We start from the raw sequence: 15,348 nt of genomic DNA, 5'->3' as shown, positions 1-15,348 counted from the left end.
ATTGACAAAATCCAGAGGTTACCTAATATGGGAGTTGGAGTGTGACTTTGATGTTCCAGACATGAATGATTTGGGGGTATGTGTCTAATCTTGCAATTCAGTGAAGTGAGGAAAAAAAAAAAAAAAAAAAAAAGAAATGTCAGCTTTTAACTGGCTGCAATTATTTCCAAAAAAAATCCCACCAGACTTTTATTTTCAAAGCAGTTCTATAATGGCCTAAATTCACATCATAGCAATACCTTACAAGCCTCCCCATAATGTTAGCTTTTGAGTATTTATAGCTCCACTCTTTATATCACAGGAAAAGTATGCAGGGTCTTATACTCTGGCAAGCAGAGATCACAGTGTCAGGAAACTCTATAGTCACTTTGCTATAGTGCAGGAGCTTCAACAAATAATAAAACACAAGGCTTAAAAAGGCAAAGCATCCAGCGTCTGGAACGTCTTAATCTATTTCAGAAGAATTATTTAACCAAGTGGTAATGATTTCACATTGGTGATTCTTTTTTCTCATCAGTATACTCATAATTTATATGCAATTCTGAATAGAAATCTGGGCTGAAAATGACTGCTTGAAACTCTAGACAGCTATTCTTTCCAGCCCTTCCTGAGCTTATAAAATGGAACAGGTGTTGAAGTAACTGGACTTGTTCCTTTTCCCTTGAGGTAGCTCTGTGTAACAAAGAAATCAAGAAGCCTCTTGCCTGCATTTCTCCAAGCATATTAAAGAAGGCTTTACTGTGAAGATATTTGATAGAAATAATAGCACTAATTTACTGTCATTTACCACAGCTGCCTTGCATCCACTTCACACTAAAACATAATTATGCCTGTGACACGCCTTTAGGGAAACCTCCCTAACTCACCATACCTATAGCATTAAAGTAACAACTAATTTTTGGGGAAGGTACAACACAACTATTCCAAGACAAGCAGGTGGTTCTGTGTCTAAATTGCTCCATTGTGACAACTGCATTTCATCATTTGTGTGCACTACTTTAAAAAAATATTTTTTTATATTAGAAATCCAGTTCAGAGAGATCTCTAAGGGGTTAAGTAAAAAAAATTATATATCCTTTCTCAGACTTCCAAATCTTTAGGAAGGATGCTTTTTCTGCCTCCAAAGAATGAAATGTAATTATTTAAAATCCCATTGGGATTTGTTTACACAACTATAAAATTTGGTATTTTGTATACTCCAAGCCTTCTATGACTTTAAATAAACAGCACAGTTGCTGTACTTCCCCACCTAAATATTATACCTTATCTCCGATTAAAATGTATATTCATGGTGAAGAAGAACATCTACCATCTCTGCATGTTCTTGGCACAAAAAGACCACCAGAGGCATTGCAATTTTGCTGCCAGTTTATCCTCATGCTCTTCAGAGAAAAGGGAAATGTGCAGATCCTCAGCTAGAATAATCTGAATTTTCAAAGGTATAGGAGTGACTATTATAACTATTCATATCAGCCTCTATTCCTGTCCTTTAAAATCCTTAATACAGCTTTTTTTATTATAAAGTTATCAGTACTCTTTAAAGTTCAAGTATGTTCAATGAATATCATATCATATCTGCAACCCCCAGATATAGTCCTTAAAATGAGAATACACAGAGCCAAACAGGCATTGAAATGAACAGTGCTTCATCTTTCACAAAACAGCTCAGGCTCATTTGCAGCATACACTTTCTGGAATTATGTGTTCTTAGCTCTACTAGAGAATTCTCATTAGATGAAGCTAGGAAACTTTAGAATATTGTTATTTTACTTGAAAATCCAGGAGCCTGAGCAGCTCTGGATCACAGTCCTCCATCCTACTGCCAGCTATGGGCTAATCATTCATACATTAACCTCAGTTTGACTTGTTATACTGACAGCAATGTGGAAATATGTGATTTATGAGGTAAAGCAAGTTAAATCCATTAGAAGAAAACTACTAAGTCAAGCACACCACACTGTGGATTAAGAGGTAAAAGGCTCATTCCCACTAGAGATTCATTCCTTTCTGGATCTAACCCTCTTTGTCAGCAACTGCCCACCCACATTGATTATAAAGGATTGTGTCAGCCTAAATCTTAATGTAATGTTAAGAGAGAAAATTGGATGTTTTCTGTTGGCTTCTGCATACGGGCAAATTTCACTCAGAATGTAAATAAGATTTTTTACATGCTTCATTTTGTTTCAGGCTATTACCTAATAATTTCTAATGCTGTCAGAAAGATTATGGAACACACAGATTTTGTCAGGGGGATAGCCTAAATGGTTTCTTGAGGCTTCTTCCAACCCTATTTTTCTACATTCCTGTAATTTTGGAAAGATGCTAAAATTTTCATACTGTAGCTGGAATCTGAACCAGAGTATTGCTTCACTACCCTGAATGGCAAATGTGGAGCCTGAACACCAAACCATCAAAGCTGAGCCTTAACACTCCATGACATACAACAGAGGAAATGTTCCATCCAACTCCCCTGTGTCCTTTCTGGAATTCTTGAAAATCCTGGCATTGTTTCTCTTTTCAGACAATCCTGTTAACACTAGGAAACCACAAAAGTCCAAAGAACCACACAGCAATAAGATTAGTAAGATATTTTGTACACTACACAGAGAGTAAGGAACACAGAATGCAGTAAAGGCAGTGTTCTAGTATGTGTGTCCTTGGGGCTTGGACAGAAGGGAGGGAACTAAACTCCTGAAACTCCTGGGATCAATTTTGGGCAAATTATTCAAGCTGAGTCTAGAATGCTAATGTTATTTTGGAGTGGTTCTGTGCTCTTAGTGAATTTGCTTTCCTTCTCCATGTTCCAAACCCACCCCAAAGGAGAGTCCACACCTCTATACCTTGATCTTCCATGGAGCCAGGGCCATCAGGAGTATCCTCACTGCTCATTCTTTCAGGACAGCCCTGAGCTGAGACACTCCAACTCCAAACCTGAAGCTGTTAATAGATATATTCATTTGAGAAATAGTGCTAATGAGTCCTGCAGAAGGGTTATAACAAGACAACTGTATCATTTCCAAGACCCCAGCTGGTATTTCTAATACCTTTATGCTGCATAAGACAATTTACTAGGGCTATCTGGGGATCTCGGGACTGTTCTGTACTGTGTAATGTAACCAGACCTTTAATAGTCTAGTTCTCCATCTAACACAGCACTAGTATTCCCTTCTTTATAAAAATGTAACTGCAAGGAACATTCACAAAAAATATTGTGACATCCAGGTACTAAATTATTGGGAGTGAAGAGAAATACTCTAGAATGAGGTAACTGGGATACTGTAATTTAAAGAACCCATATTTTGAGTGGGATAGATACGTGTCCACAAAACAAAGCAAAACCACCACAACTCCACAGCTCTAGATAAGAGACAGACCGGTTCTACAAAAAAGTATTATGAATGCCTTAATCAACAGAAGATCAAATTATCACAGAGGAGAGACTGCTTAAGCAATTATTGCTGGTTTCATGTACCATAAAGAATGTTCACATCTAGAGCTGTCTTTAGTATACCTCTGCTTCAGATTCTGGGAAAAAAAGTGTTCATTCCAGGCTTATGTTTTGCCTCTAGGCAACAAAACAATGCAGAAAAGTTGCAAAAGCTGAGCAAATCTAGAAAAAAAATCTAGAAAATACAACATTTTGATCAAACTAGGCTCCCTCTAACTACAGCTAAAGCCGTGTGAATTTAAAAAAAAAAACAACCTAAGAACAAAAGAGGAATGAAAGAAGGGGATGGGGCTTTATGTGAATGCATACACCTCTGAGATGAGATAGAACACCCACCTCTGATTTCTGAGACTTCATAATGCAATATTAAAACTGTAGTGTTGTGAACAGATTGATAAAGCTCTGCTGGGATTGCTTACAGGGTGTAAATACACTGAAATAAATCAGAACCTCTTTGCATTTCAAAATATGTTTCTCTGCAGTGTAGACAGTCCTAATAAGTAAAGCAGCCCATCCCAGCTGACATAGTTCAGCAATTCTAAACCACAATTATCCTTTTGTGTTACTGGTATGTGCATAAATAACTTTAAAAAAAAAAACTTGCAAAACACAAAATGCTCCTTCCCAGAAGGGAAACTGTATAGTCAGAACATCTCATTGCTCTTCGAAAGAAGACAGTTATGAATAATATGATGGGAACTTTCAGAACATACTGCATCAATCAAGTTCTGCATGAGTAATTATAATAATGTTTTGTAACATCATTAATTTTGTCGGCAGATATTTTGTCTCAGATTTCTGAAATACATGATTTGTTCCCCCAAAGGGCATTGGCCCTCAGCATAAGTTCCTGGCTAATTTCTATGATTCTGCTGAGAACATCTGAGTAGTAAAGAAACATTTGTTTTCTGGGCTAGGATTTGGGTGTTGAGGTCTCAGAAGGTATTGTCTGCAAGCTGGCTTTTTCCTTCTATGGCAATTGTTGTTTTGAAAGATTTCACAAGTGTCCAAGCTGTTAGGTGTAAGAAGGATTTTGTCAGTAAGCATTAAAATTCCTTCTTCTTCCAGCATGAAGCCAGCTCACTTCCTTATCTTTACTGCTTCTCAAATGAGAATCTATCTATTTCTTATGGCTATATCTTCAGATTTCAAGTGGGGTTTTTTTTTGTTTTTCTTTTTGATGTTAGTATCAAAAAGAAAGGAAGTAATTTCTTTTCAAAACTCAACAGGTTGAGAATAGCTTTACTGTTATAAAAAAGAACAAGATTAAGGCTTACCTTGAAAGGGCAGAAATTGGAAAAATGAGTCAAATAACTAGTTTGTTACAGATCACATAAACTTACAGTAGATTCAGAAATTATTATGAGGGTTCATATAAGCAATGACCCATCAAGCATTTTAGAAAAATAGTGAGAAAGAAAAGATAAACTTTAAAGGAAGGCCAGCAGTTGCCCAGGTAAGACATATGGAAGAGAACAGATGCAGAACCAAAATGGGGAAGAGAGGACTAGAAAGGAACTAATTATTTGAACTGACAACATTTCCATGGGAGATACCAGAAATGTGAGATGTTGTCAGTAACAATACGACCCTAAGGTAGGTTTTTAGCAAGACAGTCGTGTAACAAAGCCCTCAGTTTTCTGAAACAAATCTGCTTCTGCTTACTTTATGTGGGTCTGTCTCACCACACAAGAGGTACAGCCCAGCTTCCAGGACACTTGTGAAATTAAATTCCTTTTTAATGAGGAATCACAGTAAGTCTTTTGTAAATTACACCATTTTGAGTTAAACCAGCTCTGAATTAACAATTTCACCAGACTTAACAAGCAATACTTTACAAACTAAGAAATGTTTATTCCTATTTTTTGTAAGGAATTTGAAAGTGATCTGTTTCAAATGCAAAACAAGCCAGACAAGATGGCAAGAATGAGATTTGGCCCAACCTGTTGGCAAGGAATTCAGTTTGAATATAATATTTTCTCGTTCCAAGAAAATAAACTAATATACAGGATTATTCTGTTCCTCAATTTTGCTGTATTTCCTTACCTTCCCATCCATTCATACCTGTTCTTGTCTCTCCCCTACCATTGCACTACATCCCAAAGACATCTCATGGTACACATATTTAATTGACAGTTCATTAATATGAGAGTGAAAAGTCTTTATACCTTTTTTACTTTTTTCATTTCAACCATAAATTTTGCTGATGCCCAGCCTGGTGATTTATTAGACATTTCTTTACTAAGCATGTTTTCTATTGCTATCTTCCTAGTTGCCAGGTTTCACAATAGTCCAAATTCTTCTTGAGACATAACTAATACTTGGGGAACACAATGGATCCTTGCATTCTCTATGCCTTCAATCCTCCTATGAATCACAAAGAAATCAAGAAAATCAGACTCTTGTGCAGCTGTATAATAAATACATTCTTCATGGAACAGTATGTCCTAATAAAAAATGACAGTGACATGAAACCTGTCTCTGATGATGTGTAGGTCTTCTGTATTCCAGGTTCATAAGGAATTCAGCTGTCTGCTCTTCTTAGGTAAGTTTGAACTGTAAGATTACCAGTGCAACATTTTGAAATAATATAAAGATGACCTTCTGAATGTAGGCAGATGCCATAATTCATTATGCCCTTCAGTTGCTTTCACTTGGAAAAAATTAATCAATAAATGAGCTAATACTATAGAATTTACATGCCTTTATTTATTATTCTTCTCTTGCTCTGTATATTGTTGGTCAACTTACACCAAAATAAGTTTTTTTAATCAAATATTGAGCCATCAGTGAAAGAGGAAAAACTTATAGATGTTCAGGTTTGTTGTTCTCCATGTGACAGCTGACCACTAAATTTAGAAAAGGAGGAAAGACAGTTTTTATATCTGCAAGTCACAAGGTTTTCACATTGGCTATCTGCTACACCTGAGCAAGAATAGAGACGGGAGATGTAAACCAAGCAGGTGTGTTTGTATCACCTTACTGCCCAGGCTCTGGTCACAACCACTGCAAGCAAATCATTTGTTAATAAAATAGTTCCCTCACAATGCACAGTGGAAGGCAATACCAAGAGATTAAAGTGATAGTCAAATGTACACCTAATATTTTCTTTAAGATAAAATAAGACTCAAAAATCCTTTCATAGATAAGGCAAGACCCAATCTGATGGACAAGCTGAATAGGAGCCTTAGAATGCTTACTTAGTGTATTAGCCCCCATAAAAATTTCATTAGGATAAAAGAAATTACAACATTTCTTCAGTATTATTTTCTACAAATGTTGGCTGCAAAAGTGTTGCATTAAATTTTTAATATCAAACATTTTAAATAAAACTTCCACTTGCAGCCATTCCAGGGATAATCTATACTTCTGTTTGTAGCCACCTCTTGCAGAGGTATTTGACTGCAGCTGCCTATGAAACACCTTCTGAATGAGAAGTACTTGGCCACATTTCATGACTGTTACCAGAATAATTTAAGAAGAGATAACTGAGATTTTCACATAGTCCTGATCATTCACCCTGACAGGCTCTGAGACTTGTATGCTGTAAAGCAGATCATCAGTCTCAGCAAGGACATGAGAAACAACATAATAATAACAATAATAATGATGATGATGATGATGATAATAACAATAATAGCAATAAACAGTCACAGGTTTAGGTGGTTTCAGCTTGTAAAATACACCTCCCCAGTGCAAGGGGTATGATGCCTCTCATACAAAGTATTCAGACATCTAAACTTTGCAAGCAACCCTGGTGTATCTTAGAAAGAAGGTTCCTGTCTTCCCATTGAGACCATTGGACTTATTGAGGAGAAGAAGAAGAATAAAAGGCATCTTTTGGTGTCTTTTGGAGAAGCCTGACAAAGTTTCCATAAATCCACATAAGTAGTCCACGAAGGCTGCATGACAACAATGTGGCAGCTGTAGGGTCAGGCCTGGAATGGGTGCTGTGAGTAACATCAGTGACCTCAAAAAGCATGAATCTGCAGACAGCAAAGGCACACACACAAATGAAGGGAAAGGATGAGAAGCCTCATCTCAGACACTGAATTACTTTAGCCCATAGTGGACTTGACCATCCTCTCTGCATTGCCAATGAATAAGCTGCTCTCCTGAGCACAGAGCCATAGAAAAGCCTAGGGTGGGAGGGAGTCTGGAAACCATCTGGTTTAATCTTCTTTTGCAAATAGGGCATTAGTTTATGTTATCCAGGGCTCTATGCAGACAGGTCTTAAATATTTCCTGTGAAAGACACTCCACCAGTTCTCTGGGTAACCTGTTCCAGTGTCTAATTGTTCTCATAGGAAGAGTGACAAAAGAATCTCAGTCTTGTCTATAAATATCCTCCAGTATTGCAACACTGTGATAAGATTCTCTCCCCTGAGCATGCTTTTCTCTAGGTTCAACAAACCAATTTCCTTCAATTTTTCTTCATTTTTTGAGTCCTAGAACCCTCTAATCATCTTGGTAATTCCCTGCTGGATCCTTTCTAGCTTTATAATGCCTCTTGAAATGGGGAGAACAAAACTGGACAGTGTTCCTTCCATGTGTGGCCTAACAAGTGGTTGAGTAGAGCATAAAAATCACATCCCTTAATACCTTGGTTACACTTCTGCTGACACAGCCCAGGCCATGGATGTGTACACCAGAGACTTAACTACATGTAACTATGTTTACATATATAAAAATTCCAGAAATGGTATCTTGACATTCCCAGCCTGGCTTATTCCTTACTTGGCCTATGGCAAGCACTTACACTTCTATTTTTTGGTCTCCATGGCAATTCAGGTTGTTTTTAATCAGAAGGTCGTTACAGTATCTCCAGCCTGCATTGTGCAACAGTAAAGGAAATGAACTTTGAAAACAGAAAAACTTGTGTTGACTAGATTGAAAAAATAGTCCTTTTTATAAAAAATAATTTTCTCCCTGTCCTAAATTATAATTGCTCTGGGTCTACTGATTCTATATGAGTTTTAGCTCCTAGTTTTGTAGGCAAACCACAAAGAAAATTACATCAAGATATCTATCCACTGTGTATTGAACATCTTACCCAGGGGTTGAATAAAACATATGCACAAACTAAGAGACAAAATGTTCATCCTTTTAGAACTACTTAGTTTTGGATCAATTGCCAGCAATGCTAATCTCACAAATTACACTGGTAAGTGACCTATTTCCAAAGGAGTATTTGTGCCACCATGGTAATCCTAAATCATCATCATTCACAATTAGTAATTAGTTACTGATGCTGTACAACATGGAACAGCAGCAGCAAAGTCTAGAAGACTTAGACCAGAATTCAGTACAGGATATGGTTAGGATATTAAATCAGAAGCTGATCATAAACAGAATTTCTAGTAATCTCTGAGACTATCAGATTTACAGAAATCTACTGTAAAGCCTAGTAACACAAAGAAATCCCTTCACACAGCACAGCCAAAAGCATGTAAAGTGTGTCCTTGGCACATGCAGTCCTTTCAATTTCAGTACATCCTGAAGCAGATGGAAGCTCTCCTGATGAGACTTTTCCTTCCTCTGCATAGGAGTCCCCCATATCAAAATAGAGTTGCTTCTTTCCTGTCACTCATTGTTCTGGCCCTGCGGGGTTAGGAGATCATTTTGCAGAGCTGGGAATCTCTTTAATGAAAGATATCCTTTCAGGAGATAGCTCCACAGCATCTTCACAAGGGCTAGGCTGGGTGGGGTTGGATCAGATAGGGCTCATTTTAAAGAGCTTCTCCTTCAGAAGGACACTATGGCACGTCAAAGGAATGCATTTCAAGCTATTGCAGCTTGTGTAGGCATGTGATTACTAAACTACCCAATTGTGACAGTTTTATTGTGCTAATACTCATATAAACATCTACTGTGAGCCATAAACTTTGACAGGAGGAACTCATAGCTTACACTTAAAAATCTGTATTTCAATAAACATAAAAAGTGGAACTGTAAATCCAAGAGCTCCTCTATAGATAATAGAGATGTCTTTTTATGAGCTTGCTCAATCTTTGCCTTTAATATTTATGCTTAAATTTGCATTCCACAATTTAATAACTGTCTTTTTCCTATACATAATTAATAATACATTAATAATACATTAATTAATACATTTCCTTTTAAATAACCTTTGTTGGAAGGTAAACTCTATTAATTCACTAGTTTAGACTTTCCTGAATTTAAGTGACTAATTTGAAAGACAGCTGTCTCAGACAGAGAAATGGGTCAAACAGAAATTTAATATGCACTACAAGATGGATTTTTTTGATGACTTTACTAAAGATTCTCTGAATAGTTGGTCAAATTCAAAATACCACTATATTATTGTAATCAAAAGTTTTTTACTGCTGGAGTTTGATGCAGAATCTTCAATTATTCAAAAGACTTCTCATATTCCGAGGAATCTGCTTTTGAATTTTATGCTTTTTTAAAAAAAAAAAACAAAACAAACCACAAGCCAAACCAATGTACATTGTACAATGTACAGCCAGCTTCAGCTGTGGTCACAGGTATTTTGCAAAGCTGCATTATGTAATTAGGAAACCTAATCAGAAAGAGAATATATGGCTTAATACCTAGCTGAGCAACAAAGAGCACAGCCCATTTTTTGTGGTAAGTTTTAAGATAAAAGCGGGTTGAAAATGCTGAGGCTTTGCTAAGCAATTTAATTGTATGTCTTTAATTAACATATATGCTAATTTCACAATCGAGGTCCTCAGGACAAAGCCTGTCTTAAAAAACTTGTGTTCTTGTCTTTTATAGAAAAAGCTGATCTGCTGTGTAAGGAGTCTGCACAGGGTTTCACATTTCAAATAATTACATACAATGACATCTAATATTTTACACAATGAAATACACTGACAGCCACATTTGAAAAGCATGATGCTATTAGAGAAATTAAAATAATTGGGAAAATTGGGGAAAAAAACCTTTAAAATATTCTGATTCTCTTAACTGCTAGGCGTTATCTTCAGTGCAATAAGAATGAGAAGGCAGTGGAGAACTTACTGGTGAAAAAGCAAAATGTAGATGGGTGTCATTTAAGTCAAAGATAATTCTTCACTGATTGGCTTCCACAAGCAGTGTGAACCTATACAGGTAAACAATATTAATTGTTCTCTATGAGTGACATTTAAAATTGGCTGCTGTGAGATAAATATATAACCCTATTATCCTTGTTGGTTTTGCATGTGTATCTTTGATTTTAAAACACAAATGGGCCTCAAAAAAAAGGCTATGGAAGGATGTGGGGAAGCTACCTGGCATTCAGTGTTAACAGAACAAGCCATTTCAATGACCAACATAAATACATGGAAGTAGGTGTGACCATAGAGCAAGCAAAGAGCAGTAACTGAACAAGACAATAACCTTTTTTATCTATAACTATTGCACATGCAGCTGCAGGTAGTTTCCTTGGATCAGTTGTGGGTCAGTTCTCAGTGTACTCCTGTGTCTGCCTTCAGAAGTGCTCCTTCTATTTTTCTGTCTTTCAGGAGAGAGCAGAGGACATGCCTGTATTCTCACATCAGCCACAAGAGAAAATCCCACGCTCTCCGTGGCTGCCTTCGTCAATGCCTTGGTGAAAAGGGCAGCACAATGCCCTGCACATATCCACAGGTATCCCAGGAAGGAGCAGCCTGGATACACAGCCAAAGAGGGTGTCAGGAGAAGAGACTGACAGGGAGCTGCATTCTGTGCAGCCTTGCACACCAAATTCTTGAACTGTAAAAAATGGTATGTACCCAGAGGCCACCAAGGGATTTTGAAGCCTCAAACTCTTCAAAGAGTGGCAGTGTCCATTTGCAGCACTGCACTCTGAATGTGCCACACCTCTGAGAACTCTCTGAAGGAAGAGGCATGGAAAATCCTTTTGTTGTGGTTCTAACTTACTGTGCAAATTGCATTTTTCTGAACAGCTGGTTCAAACCATTAAGTGGAAGACCACTAGTAACATTTTCAATCTCTAATTTAGAAAAAAATTCCCAGGAAAGAGAACCTAAAGGTAGTGTGATGATCCATAGCAATGATTTAGCATTTAGTACTAACATCATAAGGTTTCTTTTCAAACTGCAGGCCAAAAACCACTACAAAGATTTCTGGTATTAATGTTAGACAATCGCTTAACTTCAAATTGTAACAAATTTTTTCAAAAACTCCAGATTTGCATATGTCTGCAGGGTAGAAAAAGGTAGAAAATAAAATCTATGCCCTTTTTTTGAACCTGAAATATTAAAAAAAAAAAAAAAAAAAAAGAAGAACCTTAAGAAAGCAGTGCATGTGTCTAGATTATTTCAAAATCTAATTAACCAAACTTGAATCTCCTGGGGGTATATTTTCAGATTCCTTACAGAAATAAGCCAAAGACTTTAGTGGATACTGTTAAAAACAACCAACAGCTCATGAGAACATTTTTATTTCATTTATAAATCTTATCAAACTTATAAATTAGAATACAGGAAGAAATTATTCCTATGTATTGGTTCTGAAAAACCATAGTTATTACTTACTGTCCACTCTACATGCTAAGAATTATCTTATCATAAATAGTGAATAGCTTTTTGGAAATGTCACAAAGTTTATACCTTCTCTCTAGTTTAAGAGAAGGTACTAAGCAGGCTGAAGAGAAAGGAGATACCATCTGAAGTGAAGGAACTGTGGCAGATATGCTTTCCTTTAAGGTATTACAGAGATGCATTTCATAGGGCACTTTAGGGAAGTAAAAGGACCCTTTTTGGTACCTAGTGATATTAATGTTTGAGAGAAATTTATTACACATAGATGATATAACTATGTGTATGGCTCATTAAGCAAAGAACTTGAAATATTAGCAGCTAAATTGTCAAGGAAACCAATCTACCAGAAGCAATGTCTTTGAGCTATATCCACCCAACATACATTGCACTGTATGTGACTCAGGAGCAGGTGGACTCTGCTGCTGATGATAAATAGAACATTTTTAACACAGGATAAACACTTTCTGCTCCTTTCTAAAGCAAAAGAATCCTCCTCAGAAGCCAGCACTTCCTCAGAGCATTACTGGCTCCTGGTGAGCAGTCCAGAGCATTTCTACTCTGAGAGACTCCCACAGACCTGCAGAAGGCATGAACAGCTGGCTCAAGACTCTGGACAGCCTTCAAAATAAACCCTGAGTACAGTTCTAAGCCAGCAGCAGTAACCACGTGTAGGGGGAAGGGGTCAGAGAGGCAGCTTGCCATGTGTACAGGTCACTGCACAAGCCCAGGCACAATAAGCACCATTCATACCAAAACTCATAATGCAACTCAACACAATCTTCTGACACCATTGTTTCCTCTGCCTTACTCATTCTTTTCATGCAAAACCAGGCTTTAATATAAGTTATGTGGTTTTGGTGGTTTTTGCTACTATTTTGTACCACCAACCAAGATAAACTACTCATTATTGTAAAGAGATAAACTTGTTTGATGCTATGTAAGATGCACATTGAAAACCCTTCTATCACCTCTTCAGCCATCTGCAACATTTCTACTTCAATATGCTGAAGACCCATAGGGAAAAAGGCACCAGCCTGGGGAGAACACAAGAGCAGGCAAGTGTGGTGTCAGCACTTCTGTTCTGTCCAGACAGGACACAGGACAGATGTGCTGACAGGCACAAGTGGCTTTCCAGCAGCATGGATACTAAACTTGCTTGTACACACTGGATGGTTCTAAAATTAGGTTCTAAAACCTAATTGTGTGTGAGATCTAATAGTCATTCTATACAACAGTCCAAAATTATGGAACTATGTTATTTATACCAAAAAAAGAAAAAAAATCTGAAATCGTTTCCCTGTCTTTTGGAATTATCTAGCCTTGAGGAAAATTCATACAGGCCAGTGGAAAAGAATTCTATCACATACATCAAAATCAATTAGCTGAACCATTGCGTGCCTGACTGTGAGGCGGCTTTTAGGCTGCTGTAGTAGCTCTTGAACAAAAATAGTGAGTGGAATTTTGCCTCTTTTTTTCCCTTATTATGGGATATTGATGCATTTTTATGCCACTTGTATTCTCTTTGTGGGCTGTTCTTTCTGCTACTGCTCTTATGAAACAAAATATTAAAATGAAGAGCTGCTAGAAATGAGAATATTACAGATTTCCAGATTTAGTATTATAATAATTGAAATGTGGCATTATGAAGGAAAGGCTTAATGAACAAAATCTGTTTAGACCAATGTTTTAGTGTTTTGAATAAAAATTACTTTAAAAAAAAAGATGCCCATATAGAATTGATGAAAAAAAATGCAGTTTAGAAATTACTGTATGTGACAACCAATAGCCTGTTCTTAAATCACCTTTAAAAGATCCTTGCACCTCTTAGAAAGTATAATGCAATAGCTTCTCAAGAAAGACACCTAAGTCCATGTGGTCCAACTGACTTCCATCCAGATTTTTGATGGAACATGAGGAACAGCTGCTTGAGCAATGAGAGCTCTTCCAAATTCAAAAGCCTTCTCTTGTGTGTGCTGTAGCTTAACACAGTTGCTGCCAGCTATAGTTGCTGGGGCAAGAAAACAGCCACTGAAAGAAGCAGGTGCTGGTGTTAGAGTGAGACATAAAGTCCTCCAGAAAAATGTGTGGAAAGAAGGAAAATGTGCCCCAGGGAGATGGAGCAGCATTTAGATTTGCCTTTCACTCTGTGAGATTCAAGCACATTCATCTAAATGGTTGCAGAGCTTGGTCATAGAAATGTTTAGTCTGAAAAGAACTTCTGAAGTGTCTCTCATGAATGCTACCCAGATGTCAGTTTTGTATCATGTACTATACCAGGCATTAAAAAAAAAGAGAATATTATGTAATACTCTTTATTCCATGTTTCCAGGAGAGACACTAAACTGAATTAATAATAATTTATTCATATGGCTCTCATCTGTTATATAATGTAAAAACATTTTATGCAAATATGTGATCAATATGTTGATCACCAAACAGGCAAGGAAGGAGTGTGAGTACATGAAGCAGGCATTCACATCACCAAAGCTGTCAGACAAGAGAAGCACAACAATCTCCTTACTACTCATGGAGGTCAACCAGAAAGCCAAATCCAAGATGAGCCCTGTGACACCCCTTTGGGAAGGGAGAGGACATTATGACAAAAACATCACACACAGTCAAGAAAAATCAGAGAAGGAAGAAATGATCACCTTGGTGTCAGATGCTAAGAACCACAAAGGATTTAATCAGTAGTTCTAACTACATGGCACCAGCCCTGCAGGATTGCGTGCTCGGGGACAGTGTGTTACAAACCAACAACTTCGTAGGATTAGTAAAGCATAAGGGTTAATCATTAAAAGAAGTGTGTTGTTGATTAATTATTTTGGTAAGGTTAATCTTCTAAATACTCATTACTGCAACCTGTAATTCCTTTTTCTTTATCCACATATATTCACCAGCAACAGCATTATAATAAAGATGCACTAGGTAAGCTATAGAATGCATTGGCTGGTCTCCAATAAATCATGTCAGTGCACAACAAGCTGTTAGCACGCCCACTCCCACTAAATTAAACACAATTAATTATTTTAACAGGTGTAGCATTAAGAAGTTTTGCTTATCATGGGAAGTTTTGATGTCAGATCTTTAATACTAACATTTTGTCTTTGAATAATCAGAAAAAAAAAAAAACAGGACTGCAGAATCACAGACATAGTAAACTCCCACCATGGACCCACCGTTCCACACTAAAACAAATTAACTCTGCCCAGTAAAGAAAGCAACTAGAGGATCTATTAATTTTATTATTCTGGATATCCCAAGTTACCATGATGTGTGAGATTATACTCTGATGTCTCTGGAGGCTCATAACTGTAGAGGATTTATTCAAAAAGACAAGATAAGAAATTAGGAACACATTCCCAAAATTTATAAGCATGCTTTCTG

This window comes from Vidua macroura, chromosome 7 (genome assembly GCF_024509145.1).
Source record: "Vidua macroura isolate BioBank_ID:100142 chromosome 7, ASM2450914v1, whole genome shotgun sequence".
Taxonomy (NCBI): Eukaryota; Metazoa; Chordata; class Aves; order Passeriformes; family Viduidae; genus Vidua; species Vidua macroura.
The sequence above is the reverse complement of the archived record's forward strand: the minus strand, read 5'-3'. Positions refer to the sequence as shown.